This window comes from Xyrauchen texanus, chromosome 25, assembly GCF_025860055.1.
Source record: "Xyrauchen texanus isolate HMW12.3.18 chromosome 25, RBS_HiC_50CHRs, whole genome shotgun sequence".
NCBI lineage: Eukaryota > Metazoa > Chordata > Actinopteri > Cypriniformes > Catostomidae > Xyrauchen > Xyrauchen texanus.
Genome location: NC_068300.1, coordinates 5,737,950 through 5,754,588, shown reverse-complemented (window position 1 = coordinate 5,754,588; position 16,639 = coordinate 5,737,950). Strand labels below are relative to the sequence as shown.

The 16,639-nt window shown below is 37.3% G+C and overlaps 2 protein-coding genes across 2 annotated transcripts in view; one reads left to right on the top strand and one right to left on the bottom strand.

The window, feature by feature from the left end:
- The window catches only part of LOC127618908 (zinc finger protein 845-like), a 58,570-nt gene extending 54,701 nt beyond the window's left edge, over nt 1-3,869 (bottom strand). The window contains exon 1 of the mRNA XM_052091609.1: nt 3,729-3,869. The gene's annotated coding sequence lies outside the window, so the exon portion shown is untranslated. The remainder of the gene's footprint in view (nt 1-3,728) is intronic.
- Nucleotides 1-16,639, top strand: part of LOC127618950 (uncharacterized) — a 435,826-nt gene that overhangs the window by 353,896 nt on the left and 65,291 nt on the right.

The following is a 16,639-nucleotide window of genomic DNA, read 5'->3' as shown; positions in this document are numbered from 1 at the left end:
CTTGACCGAGGTGGTACTAAAAAGAATCCGTACCAGGTACTATCCACAGTGGACAACCCCCAAAAAGCGAGCAGAGTCGAGTAGAGGTCGAACCGATTAATCGGCTGATTTTTTGCATTTTTACATAATCGGCATCGGCCAATATCCACGCATATCAAGCCGATTATTAGGCAGGCGATCTGTGGGAAGCCTAGTGTTGTTGTGGAACACGTGTTCGACGCACTCTGCCCCTAGAGTCATTTTCCAGCAGAGTGAGCAGACCTCAAGGAGCTAAGTTCCTTGGAGAAAACAGTAAGGATTACATTTGTATAACTCCTTTATATTTAATTAAAAACTTTTGATATGTTACTGCCAACTTCAAGAAAAAAACGTGACAAACGCGATAGGCAACATGACGTTCGGCTACTTTGGATATTGATAGTGTAGTTGAAGTTGCATTATCACAGCAGAAGGGTTGCTATCATGTCACAATAAGTAAGCAAGAATTTTGCAATTACAGACAGTGAATCTGAGACTTTTATTTGTTCTGTTTGTGTGTCTTATATTTGAGAGGGTTGTCACTCAATGCAGAGAAATAAGTAATACAAATATACCAACGCACTATATGCTAGTGAAGGACTGGCTTTGGTAAGCTCGGACGTTATCGCTTCTGCTGTCGGTACTGGAGAAATTAAGAAAATACATTCTTTATTGCTATAAAGAGAAAGTTATTTTATCTCGCCAGCCATTTCTATGTATAATAATATGAAACCATTTGTCTGTGATGCAATTTAGCTATTTGCAGTCAGAGAGAGAGAGAGAGAGAGAGAGATCACGCTCACGCGGTGCCACAGCGAGCACAAAACGAGCCCTGCTTAATGAGTGACAGAACTAAACATTCAGACATAGCCTGGTTTAGATCTGTGATTATTAGTCTGATTTTATTTTAGATTTCGCCTTCCAAAGATTATAAAAAGAATATTTATACATAAGCCGCATTCTGACCTTCACAGCGGTGCACTGACATTTCTCCCTAAAACTCAAACTTAACGTCAGAATCAGCACGATCGGTGATTGTTGTAAAATGCAGTCTAGCTACTGTTGCTAAATTGCGGGACACGTTAAATAATAAAAAGAGCGCAAGAGATACCGTTCCCAAGGCGGCGCGCGTCCGAAACACACCGCAAAGAGACAAGCAAAGTATAGGCTACTTTGGGTTTCATGCGTCTAAACGATCAACTATACACAAAAATATGTCTAAACGACCGGCTTGGAGATTCACTTAAACACAGTTTATGTCTTAAATGGACGTAGTTATGGAAATAGTTGGGAGAAAATATGCTGCATCAGGAGCCTATTAGACTCGGTCTTAAAGGGGAAGCGGTCTAATGAAAATGTTGACGATTGAGACATTACTGCGAATCAAACAACAAAAGGCAAAGAGAAAATCACTTACAGCTCTTGAATGAATAACTTCTGCATTAATAAACATTAATCTATCTATGATAAACTATGCAGTGTTATTTTACAATTGATTATTAGATTTCTATTTAAACCACACCTGAACAGTAATGTTAGTAGACCTTCCTGAAATTAAATCACTGTGCCTATATAACGTTTATCTTAAAAAGAACCGTTAAGAATACAGTTGAAGTACCGCATCGATAAGCAGTATCGGTAAGATAGTAATACCATTAAAACCTTAACGATACCCATCAATAGTTATTCCTGTGCTTCTCTTGGATGCTCTGAATATTGGATTACGTGTCTGGATTGCCCCTTAATTAAAGCTGCATTTGGATCTCAACCTTCGTGTCTCGGAGCAGTTCAGTAACACCTGCTTTGTTTATTTAATATATTTGTTATACATTATTTATACAATATGTTTTTACATTATACATTTTTAATTTAAGTGTCAAGTGTTCAATAAATGTATTTGTTGAGAAATGTTGTCTATCTTAAGTAATTATTTGTGTTACATTTTATCTTTCAAATAAAAGGTTCAAATAAGAGGTTAAAAACAAGCACATATCGGCCAAAATAAATCGGCAGCATTAAAGGTGGGGTATGTGACTTTCTTTTTTGACCATTTTTTCAAAATAACTTGAAATCCTATTCCTAACCCACTTACTGGCTGTAAATTAGAAGCACTGAAATGAAAATTAAGCAATTTAATCATCTGTGGAACGGGCAGGACTCGAAAAACTCCAGCCGATCATTTTCAAGACCATCTAGAATCATTGGACAGAAAATGTGTCAATCAAACGGTCGTACCATGCCCCCCTCCCCCCTGGCGCGCGTGTCCCGTTTGTGCGCATACTCAAAGCTCGTGACCCAGTAACAGGAAGTGCAAGTCGCCCGGTACAGAGAGAGAGAGAGAGAAGAAGGTGTAGTTGCTTCCGCTTGTAGAATGGCAGACAAGACACCATCACAGAAAAGAAAATCTATTTTCGAGAGAGCAATTGCTAACAAAACGGCCGAAAGAGAAAGGTCAAAAACAAGGGTCATTCTAGGCGATGCTTTTAAACGCTGGCGGCAACTGAAGGACCAGGAAGGACTACCAACAGATGCGGCTGTGGCATTTTTTCTGCTTGACAGGTGAGAAGCCGATTAACTAGTAGTATTTAATCAGGGAACTGTCTTTACTGACGATATGCGCATGAGAATTGTAGCTGTTCTAACGCTATAGCCCAGCCATATGATGAACTAGCTAGCTAAACAACCTGTTTGGGGAGGAAGCTGATGTGAGCGATTGTATTTATGTATGGAGAATAGAGCTTTTATAGTGCTAGTGGGGTTGTTCCACATTTCTATGAATCCTGTTTTGAATAGAAGACCGCTGTACAGACGCTCAGGGCTGGCTATGTTCTTTTTTTTACAGTTATGAGAAAATCAGCTCTACACCTTTCAAGAGTGGTATGCAACTCCCTCCTCCTGCTGTGTCAACAATTTGCTCTGAAAAATTGTCTGACAGGTGAATGCACTGTTTGACTAGTGAGTCTAGAACACTGCAGTAAAGTCTTTAATAGATATGATTTTTTTTCTGCTTATCCAATAATTGATTCTATATAAATGTAAACAAATGTGGTCAAGATGATATTTTTTTCAGGAGCAGTTTGTCTTTTGTGTACATCATATTTTTTTCATAGTTCTCGCTGCAGAAAATGTGGCGAGTTGTTTTTCATATTGTTGGAAAGCTTAACTGATTTGTGCTCATTGTGTTGTGCAGAGATGATGACATTGCAATCGCGCATCTGAGTTTTCGCTCGTGCATGATTGCGCGTCCATGTTTTTCGAATGGGTGGAATCAGGGCCAGCGTTGGAGGAGAGAAGGTAGGACCTTATGAGTTGTGTATTTTCAAAATCTGCCGGCCGTTTTGCAAATCACATACCCCACCTTTAATCGGCCATCGGCCGACCCGGATTTCAAAAGATCGGCATCGGCCTGAAAAAACCAATATCGGTCGACCTCTAGAGTCGAGTTGTACTAGGCAGTGGAAAAGCCCCATAAGTTTGTTTAGAAAAAAATCAGTACAAAAACATTAGGATTAGAGCACCTTTGGTGCTTGGCCCACTAATTAAAAGACATGGTGCGACAGTTTTTAGCATTTTCTTTTTCTTATGTTTCTGCACTTTTTAATTATGCTGTACTAAACTGATTAATGACTGATGTATTCCATCCTGAAATCAGAGACTTTCCCTTTGAAATCTGAATGCAACTAGATCACACAATATAATAAGAAACATACCAAAAGGAATAAAATCATCATCGCTCTGTTGTTTCACTGCTGTGGATTCTCCTCTCATCTTCATCAGGTTCCTGCAGTCCAGCAGCTTCACTGAACACATCTTCATCTTCAATGGTATCTGCAGCATCTGCTGTTTTCCAGCGTTACAGAGAGAAGTCAGAGACTCTGTGGAGGTTTGATCATCATCATCATCTTCTCCTTCTCTTTGTTGTTCCTCTGCTGTGTTTTCTTCATTTATCTCCTCCAGCTTCACTTCAATCTTCACAGGTATCTGCTGTTCCTCAACTTTACAGACAGAAGCCAGAGACTCTGAGGAGGTTTGATCATCATCATCATCATCATCTCCTCTCTGTTGTTCCTCTGCTGTGTTTTCTTCTTTTATCTCCTCCAGCTTCACTTCAGTCTTCACTGGTGTCTGCAGCATCTGCTGTTCTTCAGTGTTACAGACAGAAGTCAGAGACTCTGTGGAGGTTTGATCACCCTGATTACCGTCAGTAGATCAGAGTAAAGTGAGCTGTGAGTCCTGTGTGTCTCTGGATCTCTGTTCAGAGAGTTTGTCCAGCAGTCGCTGTGGTGTGGACTGATCTCTGCCGCTCCACACTGAATCCTGACATTCTGTGGAGGTCCCATCAGTCACACACACTGAAGATTGACAGGAAACCTTTTCCAGCTCCTGACAAACACAACACAATCACATCTGTACCGTTCATCATATCACATCATTTGAAATTTTACAATCTCAACATAAGGATGAAATGAATGTTTAACCTGTAACCTGTCGTCTCTCTCCATCAGTTTTGACTTCAGTGACATCACTTCAGCTGAGATATCCAGCATCTTTAAGGAAATCATACAGTTAATAATTAAGAGATCACAGCAAAAATGATCAGTTTCTCTGGATTTACCATTTATAGGTATTTGTTTCAGTAATGAAAATGTCTGTTTTATTCTATAAATTACTGATAACATTTCTCCCAAATTCTAAATAAAAATATTGTCATTTAGAGCATTTATTTGCAGAATATGAGAACTGGCAGGGACGGATTAACCACCGGGCTGATTGGGCAGTTGCCCAGGGGTCTCTATTATAAATCCACATAAATGTCAGCCTTATGTGAAATACCATTTGTTCGGCCAAACGAGTCTTGGACAACAGCAGCACAAGCAAGTGACTGATGGGACAAGCTCAGGGAATCTGCGTCTCACAGGTGCAGTGCGTTTATTTGAAGGACTACAGAAAACAGCATCTGATTCACAAAATGCTTCCAAACACAAAGATAAGGTGCAGTTTACCCTGGCTGTGTACAAAGGTGAAAGTTTAAATACATAAGAAACAGAATTTGTGCAACAGTATGAAGGACTTTAAAATGTTTAAGTCCTGCATGCATTTAATGATAAGGAGAAAGGTGCCTTAATACCCTAAATATGTGCACGGTTAACTGACAAGAGTTCAGGGAATAATGTGCATAGTGAGCTATGAGCCTAAATAGCATCAATTCCTCTTTGCAACCTGAACTTCATCAAAATGTCGATTTGTGAAAACACTCAATGCAGCGCAACAAATGGTGAAACAGAACACAAGTGTCTAGAGATGCATTAATAAATATTGAAATAATTTTTAAATTAACAGTGTCTAAAAAAATGTGACAGTCTTGCACAACGAATTGTAAAACAGAACGCAGATGGAACACAGGTGTTGAGTGTATTCACATATATTAAAGTTCTCTTAAACTTAGCACAGTGTTTAAAAATAAATTCAACTGCGCAATAAGATGAAAATATAGCTGCAAGCAGCAATGCGATTCCTCCTAAAAATGGCAAATCATTTAAAATTGATCAGTAGATGGTTGGGATTAAACCTCCCAATGGAGGAATCCAAAAACATGTCTTTCTGACTTAATACTAAACGAAAGGTTTTCAGTGTACAGGAAAATCCATCATGCCGCACCTTGTAGATCCTTGAGGCTTTTTTGTTCCCAATGAGAAATGAGGTATGTATATTAAGTTTCAGAAGAATTGAATAAAATGGGGTGGAAATGATATCACTTTGAAAATAGGACATTTGGCATGTCTTGTAGCACCCCTAAGGGCGAATGTGGCCCATTATTGGTTTAGGGGTTACCATTGGCCTGTAGTATCAATGTACAAAATTAGAATATTTCTGACCCAAAAATGGGACATTTGGGCATGGCCTGTAGCGCCCCTAAAGGCAAATGTGGGCCATTCTTTGCATAGTACTTCAGAGTGATGTCATCTTGACAAATGTTAGGTTTGAAAAACCATCAGTCAAAATGACATTTGATTTATTGACACATATATATTGAGGCATTGTAGACATTTACATAAATACGCCCCTTTCAGCCATTTTGTGTTGTATTCATTTTTACTAAGTAACAAATTGAAAGACATAAATTTTACACATGGGAACCAAATTTCAAGTCAATTGGAGCTATGGTTTAGGAAAAGATCTTTAGGTTTTCCCAACTTTTCACTGTACAGGAAAATCTATCACGGTGGAAATTACGGATCCTTGAGGCTTTTGTTCCCCATGAGAAATGAGGTATGTACACCAAGTTTCAGAAGAATTGGACAACTGGGGTGGAAATGAAATAATTTTGAAAATGGGACTTTTGGGTGTGGCCTGTATCGCCCCCCTATGGGCGAATGTGAGCCATTGCATAGTACTTCAGAACTAAAAAAAAAAAGTTTGTCAAGACAGACTTTGATGTTGGCTTGAGAAAGGCCGAACCTTGAACCAAGACTGGAACTCGATGATAACAATAAAACAAGATCACTTCAAAAATAGGAAATATATGCAATTACTCGAAAATTATTGAAGCTCTCCATGTCATTATTCCACATACGGCATTCACTAAAATTTTCACTTTGTCCTAAGACTTCATTTTATGCATTGTACAAATAAGTGAATGTTAAAGGGATATTTGATCATTTCCTCACCCTCATGCAGTCCCAGATGTGTATGACTTTCTTCTGTAGAAATTGAATGAAGACGTTTAGAAGAATATCTAAGCTCTGTTGATCCATTCAATGGAAGTAAATGAGAAGTGGTGAGAAAAAAAATCAATAATTAAGTCATTTTTTCTACTTTCACAAGCGCTCTTCTCTCTTAAGAGTACTTTTTTAAAAAAATTTGTGATTTACATCAACCCTCCTGAGAAGGGAGGACAATTTATAAAAAAATATAATATATTAAATATATATATATATAATATATTAAATATATATATATATATATATATTATATTATAATGTTGCACCACCTGTTCTTAAGACAAGATTTAACTAGTAGTTCGTAAGCTTCTCTTGGAGGTAAGGCTGTTGAAATTTTAGTCTCAGAAAAATACAAAAATAGTATTAATAATAATAATAGTAATAAGTTTATGTAACATAACAATATGTTGGATTTCTCAAGCAACATAGTTATGTCATCTTGAAGCATGTTAGGTTTGAAAAACCATCAGTCAAAATTATATTTGGTTTATTGGTCACTATGTTTGTTCGCTATTCCAGGATTAATTTCATCCATATACCGCTTAAAATTATACTCCTGTAAACACACACAGTCAAAAAGTTGATAACGCCATCCTACCCGTGTTAAAGGGAGAAAAAGACACATCGAAAAATATACATAAAAGATTGAGCACGTACCGAAATAAGTTCCTCTTCTTTCTGTTTTTTTTGGGTGTTTTATGGCGGTTTAACCAACTTAACTTGTTGGCAAACAAACGATATTCCCGCCACACCGAAATAAGTTCTTCTTCTTCTTCTTCTTCTTTCAAAGTTTTATGGCGGTTGGCAAACCAGCTAAAAGGTGCATTTACCGCCACCAACTGGACAGGAGTGTGAAGCATTAACAGAGTGAAGCAAATTATCAAAAAAAAAAAAAAAAAAAAATATATATATATATATATATATATATATATATATATATCTCTCAACCTATATTCTGTTAACCAATCCTGTTTCCTTTAGATACCTCATTAAAGCGCTATAGACCCTTTTCTCTTTCTGTGCGTTTTGAAATATGCTATTGACTGACAATGTATCAATACCTATGTAGCTTAATGTTTTGCAAAATTGATTCTTTCTCTGTCGTATTCTGTGCACTGAATCAACACGTGTTCAACTGTTTCTGACAAGCCACATTTATCACAATTTGCAGATTCTCTTTTCCCTATGATGAACATTGAGAAATTAAGGCATGTATGCCCTATTCGAAGCCTAGATATTATGGAATCTTCCTTTCTGCTTCCGTATTTATTTCTCTCACCCCAACTTTATTTTGAATTTTATACAGATGTCTTCCTTTTGTCTCCTTGTCCCATTTCTGTTGCCACATCTTGTTTAGGGCAGATTTTATTATTGCTTTGACTTCAGTTTTACTCAGTGTTACATTAATGTCTATTACATTACGCTTCAGAGATCTCTTTGCCAACTGATCAACCTCCTCATTACCCTCTACCCCCACATGTGCTGGAACCCATAAAAATGAAATATTTACACCTATTCTGTATATTCTGTACATATTTTGTAGTATCTCATACAAGATATCCTGCCTGGACGCTGACTTTCCACTATTTATACTCAGTAAAGCTGAATAGGAGTCTGAGCAAATCACTACATCCATAGGATGAACATCTTCCACCCATTGTAGTGCCATTAAAATTCCAATCATCTCTGCAGTATATACTGAAGCATGATCTGTAATTCTCTTTTCAATACTATATTTAAAATGTGGAATGTAAACTGCTGCTGCTGCATGTCCAGTATCTGGATTCTTAGATCCATCCGTGAATATTTGAATACTGTTACAATATTCTTGACTTAGGTGCTGCTTCACAACTATATCCTTTGTTATGCTTATTTCCTTTGTTTGTATCTTGTCTTGCAATGTTAGATCTACATCCGGTTTAGGGAAAAGCCATGGAGGTATTGATGGTATTACCACTGTGGGACTAATATTTATATTATTTATTTCTATGTTCTGGGCTTCTTTTTCTACATTCCATCCAAAACTATTTATTTCTCCTTTTCCATACTCCCAGCATTTTTCTAGGATCTTTTTCACTGGGTGATTCTCATTGTGTCCCTTTAGAGTACTCCAATATGACATTTTTAATTGTAACCTCCTAACATCCAGAGGCATTTCTGCCATTTCTACCTGCATTGCTGGAATAGGGATGTTCTGAATGTTCCACAACATATTCGTAATGCTTGTGACTGAATACCATTTATTTTCTTTTAACTTGGATGCTGATGCTGAGCTGTATATTATGCATCCGTAATCTATTATTGGTCTGATCATTGCACAATATATTCTTTTTAGTGATTGCCGACTTGCACCCCAATCTACCCCTGCCAGACATCTTAAAACATTTATTCCTTTTTTACACTTATCTATTATTTTCTTTATGTGACTGTCAAATTTAAGTTTTGAATCCATCCACAACCCCAAATATCGAATTTCCGATACTTGTTCTAATGTTTGTTCATATAATTTTATTTTTATTTGTGGGCTACTCTTCTTTTTGAGAAACAGATAACTTGCGCTTTTTCTACTGACAATTTGAAACCCCAGATGTTTACCCATTTTTCCACTTCCTCTACTGCTCTCTGCATGCTTTTTTCAACAAATTTAACATTCCGTCCTCTTTTCCACATGGTTCCATCATCTGCATATAGGGATTTACCTATTCCTTGTCCTACCTGAGAAAAAATGTCATTAATCATTATATTGAACAATATTGGGCTACAAACACTACCTTGAGGAGTACCGTTATCTATTGTGTATATTTTTGAGTAACTTGAACCGATCTTGACCTGTATTGTACGCTTGAAAAGGAAATCCATTATCCAATTATACAACCTTCCTTTAATGCCTATTTTATCCAACTTAATTAATAGTCCCTCCTTCCACAACATATCGTATGCTTTTTCCACATCAAAAAACACTCCAACTAACACTTCTTTATTTATAAATGCTTTCCTGATTTCTGATTCTAGACATATGATAGAATCCATTGTATTACGACCCTTTCTAAATCGACTTTGATGTGGGCATAAAATATTTTTATTTTCTATTGTGTAATTTAGTCTAGCTATTACCATTCTTTCCATTATTTTACATAAGTTTGATGTTAGTGCAATTGGTCTATAGTTAACTGCTCTGGAATGATCTTTCCCAGGTTTGGCTATTGGGACAACTACTCCATGTTTCCAGGAAGAAGGGAGTTTTCCTGCCTTCCATACTTTATTGAACAGATGCAATATGATATTCAACGATATATCTGATAATTTCTTTATCATCTCATTACATATATCATCCTTTCCTGGAGATGTATTTCTTAAACCTGTCAATACCTGTTTGAGTTCATATAAAGTAAAATCTTCATCCAGAGTGTTTTCAGACGGCCTTCTTTGGACCATGATATTAGGATTATCTCTTATTGCTTGCTCTCTTTGCCTTCTCATATCCTCTGATATGTTACAATTACTGTGTATCTTTACAAATGCTTTTACTAACACCTCTGCTTTTTCACTTTCAATCATTATATTTTTGTCCTCATCTATTATTACAGGTATATTTCTATACATTTTATTCCCTCCCATTTTCCTAATCATTCCCCATAATTCACTTATATCTACACTCTCACCAATTTCATCGCAGAATTGTCTCCAGTATTTTCTTTTAGCAGATCTAATTACTCTTCTAACCACTGCCTGAGATCTTTTGAATATTATCACATCCTGAAAGGAATATGTTTTCTTTACCTTTTTAAATGCCTTATTTCTAATTGAGATTACCTCACTGCAGTTCTCTGTCCACCATGGTACACTTTTTCCTTTTCTTTCTCCTAAACTTTTCCCAATTACCTCCTCAGCGGTACTACAAATGATCTCATTAATTGTATTATTTAATTCCTCAGGTTCCTGTTTATCATTTACAATTCCTAACAATTTAGCCTCACTTACTTCTTTTAAACTTTTCCCAGTCCGCCGTTTTAAATTTCCACCTGGGGATTTTCTGTTTTATATTTTGTTCCACTTCTATACCTACTACACATCTGATGGGGTAATGATCACTACCTATTGTAGTTTGATCAAGCACTTCCCACTTGCATTGTCTTGCCAGACTTTGAGACACTATAGTTAAATCTATTGCTGACTGATGACCTCTTGTTACATCTATCCTTGTTGCTCTTCCATCATTTAAACACACTAGATCATTATCATCTAATATACTTTCCACCATATTTCCATTATGATCATTAATTTCACTACCCCACATTGTACTATGTGCGCTGAAATCCCCACACCACACTAATTTGAAGCTACCCTCACCACCAACTTTTTGTTTTAAATCTTCTTTAATCCTATCACAAGGATTATAAAAGTTGATTATTCTAATTTTCTGATTTCTTGTGCTTACCTCCACCACTATCGATTCAACTTCTCCATTCACATCTATCTCCGAAATTCTAATCCTTGTTTAATTAGAGTCACTACACCACCACCATTTTTTATTTTCCTATCATTTCAGTAATACTTCATATTGAGGAACAACAAAGTTTAAATGAGGTTTTAGCCAAGATTCTTGTATGCAAATAATATGTGGTTTTTCTTCATATTCATCAATATATTTTTTAAATTCTTGCCCATTTGCTATTAGGCTTCTAGCATTCCATTGCAATATTATCAGTACCATTATAATCCTCCACATGAAGCCTGCGTAGTTTGTTATTTGCATCTTTAATTTCTCGCTTACCTGTTCAACTGTTAATCTGTCTGCCTGTAAGTACTTTTCTGCTGCTCTAATTATTATTCTTATTCTTTCTGTACGGCTTTCTGTTTGTGCTGAGCAATTTATTACTTCCGCCATAAAGGTGGTAAACGCCAGTTTGTCTATATTGATGGTGTTATTTCTTATTATCTCTCGGGTCTGCCTCTGCATTCTTTGTTCATCCGCACTCTCTTGTGCATTTCTCTGTTCTGTCCCTTTCACTCTTTTTATGGCCTCAGCGTAACTTATTCCTTCCGTTATTTTTACATTTTGTATCTTGACAGCATTCTTTCTCACCTGACACCCTCCATATGCCGCACTATGCTCCTCTCCACAGTTGCAGCACTTTGGTTTCACTCCTTCTTCACATTTTCCGTACTCATGATTGCCACTACATCTTGCGCACCGTTGTTTCCCTTTACACACCGATGCCACATGTCCATATTTTTGACACTTGAAACATCTCAATGGAGGGGGATATATGGTCTTACTATATAACTCATAAATCCTAGAAACACTCTTTCTGGCATTCTATCCTCATCAAAATTAAGCATCACCGATAAGCTGTCCATTCTCTCCTTATTATTGGTATACTTTAATCTTCTAGCTTCAATCACTGAGGCGCCTGATATGCTTTTCTTAATTACCTCTTTCGGACACATTAGTGGGGATTCCTGTGATCACCCCTCTCACCCATTTTTTATCTCCCACTGCTGAGCAATTTACTTTTTGTCCCATCAAAGATTTTAGCCCAAGAGCTTTCTTTTGTTGATTACTATCTTTACAGAAAAGCAACAGTTTACCTTCCTGTAACATCCTAGCACTTTCTATGTTTCCAATCGTTTCTTTTACCGCTTTTGACAGTTTTAAAGGATTCACAGATCTTACACCTTCTGTCATGAATTTTATTATTACCTTATAATCTTCTTTCCTCCTGCTAGTCAGATGGTTTCTCTCTCACTATCCGTACCCGATATTTGGCTTACACTCTTTTTCCTTTTCCGATTTTCTACTAAGTTCCATTTACTTTGATTATAACCCTCACTCCCACCGCCTGCATCTTCTTCCATCTCCGGATCGCTTCCGGAACTACCGTCACTTCCTCCCATTAAAGCTCCAGTCACTGCCCAGTGTTGCCAACCGCCACGCCTCGCGTCTCCGAAACAAGTTCTTCTTCTTCGGAGTCATTGGCGGTTTGCAAACCAGCTCTTGATGCTTTACCGCCACCTACTGGACTGCGGGATAAAAGTTCTAAAAACGTATTCATGATCTTTTCATTATATTCAGTATGTGTGTGTCTGGGTAGGGTTGCACCAATAGTGCATAAGGTCTCACTTAATTTGAGACATAAAGTTCACACTAAGGGATTAGTAACTGCTAGTAAGTTTGTAACTAAGTCAGTGCTTAATTTGGTTGCACAAACTGTTCTTAAGACAAGACTTAACAAGTTTGTAAGCTCTTTCAGAAAGTAGTCACATAATATGATGTTTACCTGTATTTATCCAATAAACAGCCTTCATATTTGTACACAGATGTGTTAAAAAGCCATCCGTTTCAGTTTTATTTTGTTACAGTTGATGTTTAAACCTTGTTTGCTCACGTAACTGTCAGCTGTCATAAATTAGATCCCCATTAAAATAGGAAGCGTAATAAAAGTAGATTTAGATAAATAGTATATTTGCCCTGTGTAAATAACAATATATAGGAACTGTATCCAAAATAAATAAGAGGTGATAAATAAATACTAATACAACAGGCTGGAAAAATAGACATTTGTTCATTTTAATATCATATATACACTCACCTAAAGGATTATTAGGAACACCTGTTCAATTTCTCATTAATGCAATTATCTAATCAACCAATCACATGGCAGTTGCTTCAATGCATTTAGGGGTGTGGTCCTGGTCAAGACAATCTCCTGGGTGTATAGTATATATGTCATCAGCAGAGTCTAATGTCAAAGCATTGGATGTCATGCAAGCTCAGGCTCTAAGGATATGTAGTGGATCTTTTAAAACATCCCCAGTGTCTTCTATGCAAGTGGAAATGGGTGAGATGCCTTTGAGGATCAGAAGGATACAACTGATGTTGGCATACTGGGTTAATGTGAGGGGACAAGTTGATAGCCACCCAGCTAAAGCTATCTTAAAAGACTGCTGGGAACACAGTAAGTCCAATTACAGAAGTTTTGGGTGGATTGGTGATGTGAAAGCTGAGAATATAGGGTTACATAAGTTACAGTACTGTTCAACGGTTTCAGTCCCTCCTATTCCTCCATGGTTTTTCCCTATACCAGATGTAGATTTAGGCATTCATAAGGAAATCAAAAATAAATCAAAGGAAGTAGCAGTGAAGGATATTGTTAATTGTTATCTGGATATGCATTTTTCTGAATATACATTTATATTTACAGATGGTTCCAAGGATCCAAAGACAGGACATGCTGGGTCAGCAGTATATATTCCAAAGAATGGGGTAATATGTCAGGAAAGAATAACAGATGATTTATCAGTATACACAACAGAGCTGGTTGCAATTTTGTTGGCCCTGGAATGGGTAGAGGGAAATGATTTAAATAACTCTGTGATTATATCTGATAGTTATTCAGCTTTAGAAAGCATGAAATCTGGGAAATCTATAAGAAATGATATAATTCATAAAATATGTATGGTTTTACATAAGTTAAATGTAAAGGATTTAAAAATTAGGTTTCTTTGGGTACCTGCACATGTTGGAGTGAAAGGGAATGAGGAGGTTGATAAACTTGCAAAACAAACACTAAAACATAATAGAATATTACAAGTTCCATATAGCAAAACTGAAGCTAAAATATTAATTAAAGCATATGCAAGATCAAAATGGCAGGAGTATTGGGTGGATCAGGATAAAGGGAGACATTTATATAATATACAACCAGAAGTGGGTATAGGAAGGATAGAGTGTAGGAGTAGAAGAGAGGAAAGTATAATTACACGGTTAAGAATAGGACACACAGGGCTCAATTCTTCATTGAAATTAATAGGGAAACATCCAACAGTGAAATGCCAACATTGTACTCATTCAGAAACTGTGGAGCATATTTTATTTCAGTGCACAAAATACAATCAAGAAAGAAACCAGCTTTTTCAGTCTCTCAGAATGATCAATCAGAATAATTTCACAATGCAAGGTTTATTAGGGAAAACGTCTAGTAACGTTTATCACTTTGTTATTAAGTATCTGAGAGACATAGACAAAAGGATTTAATTTTTATTTTTTATTTTTTTATTTTTTAGCTAAGTTCCAATATCTCTTGATTCACACTCCAGCCCAGTCGGTGGCGGTAATGCACCGTTAAGTTGGTTTGCCAACCGCCATAAAAAACAAAAGAAGAAGAAGACAATCTCCTGAACTCCAAACTGAATGTCAGAATAGGAAAGAAAGGTGATTTAAGCAATTTTGTGCGTGGCATGGTTGTTGGTGCCAGACGGGCCGGTCTGAGTATTTCACAATCTGCTCAGTTACTGGGATTTTCACGCACAACCATTTCTAGGGTTTACAAAGAATGGTGTGAAAAGGGAAAAACATCCAGTATGCGGCAGTCCTGTGGGCTTAAAATGCCTTGTTGATGCTAGAGGTCAGACGAGAATGGGCCGACTGATTCAAGCTGATAGAAGTGCAACTTTGCCTGAAATAACCACTCGTTACAACCGAGGTATGCAGCAAAGCATTTGTGAAGCCACAACACGCACAACCTTGAGGCGGATGGGCTACAACAGCAGAAGACCCCACCGGGTACCACTCATCTCCACTACAAATAGGAAAAAGAGGCTACAATTTGTAAGAGCTCACCAAAATTGGACAGTTGAAGACTGGAAAAATGTTGCCTGGTCTGATGAGTCTCGATTTCTGTTGAGACATTCAGATGGTAGAGTCAGAATTTGCGTGAAACAGAATGAGAACATGGATCCATCATGCCTTGTTACCACTGTGCAGGCTGGTGGTGGTGGTGTAATGGTGTGGGGATGTTTTCTTGGCACACTTTAGGCCCATTAGTGCCAATTGGGCATCGTTTAAATGCCACGGCCTACCTGAGCATTGTTTCTGACCATGTCCATCCCTTTATGGCCACCATATACCCATCCTCTGATGGCTACTTCCAGCAGGATAATGCACCATGTCACAAAGCTCGAATCATTTCAAATTGGTTTCTTGAACATGACAATGAGTTCACTGTACTAAAATGGCCCCCACAGTCACCAGATCTCAACCCAATAGAGCATCTTTGGGATGTGGTGGAACGGGAGCTTCGTGCCCAGGATGTGCATCCCACAAATCTCCATCAACTGCAAGATGCTATCCTATCAATATGGGCCAACATTTCTAAAGAATGCTTTCAGCACCTTGTTGAATCAATGCCACGTAGAATTAAGGCAGTTCTGAAGGCGAAAGGGGGTCAAACACAGTATTAGTATGTGTTCCTAATAATCCTTTAAGTGAGTGTATATTTTGAATGTGTTGACACTTGACACCGGGCGACACACCCTGAAAACTGCACCATTAGATCTGCTTCAAGCGTAAAAGTTTGTTTTATTTTTCTCTCTCTCAAATGTAAACGAGTGTAAATATCAACATCATACTGTATGTCGAAAGATTGATGTCATAAACATGAGCTCATTGATGCCATAAAATATCGGTCTGCTTTTTTTATTCCAATCGTTAATCTTTTATAAATATTTAGTTTATATGTAGAGTTATGTCCTACCCGAGTTTAATGGTGCAATACTCAAATATTTAGTAGTGCATAAATTGTGACTAAGTGCCCATTTACATCACAACTAGGCTAAGTCGTAATTTACGTATAGCTGGTGCAACCGGCCCCTGGTGCTGAAATTATCAAAACCTTATTACAGTTACATTAGTGACATCAGACAAAACACCTTATTCACAGCATCACAACTCATTTTTAATGATATAAACAGAGAAATGTATTTTAAATTTCACTGAACAGAGAACTAAACTGTCCCAAATATGCTACATGTGTCTCATGTCAGCAGAAGGTGCGCCCTGTCCCGTGCAGTCCCATACAACATTGGATGGTCACTGAACCTTTGATGCTTACATACAA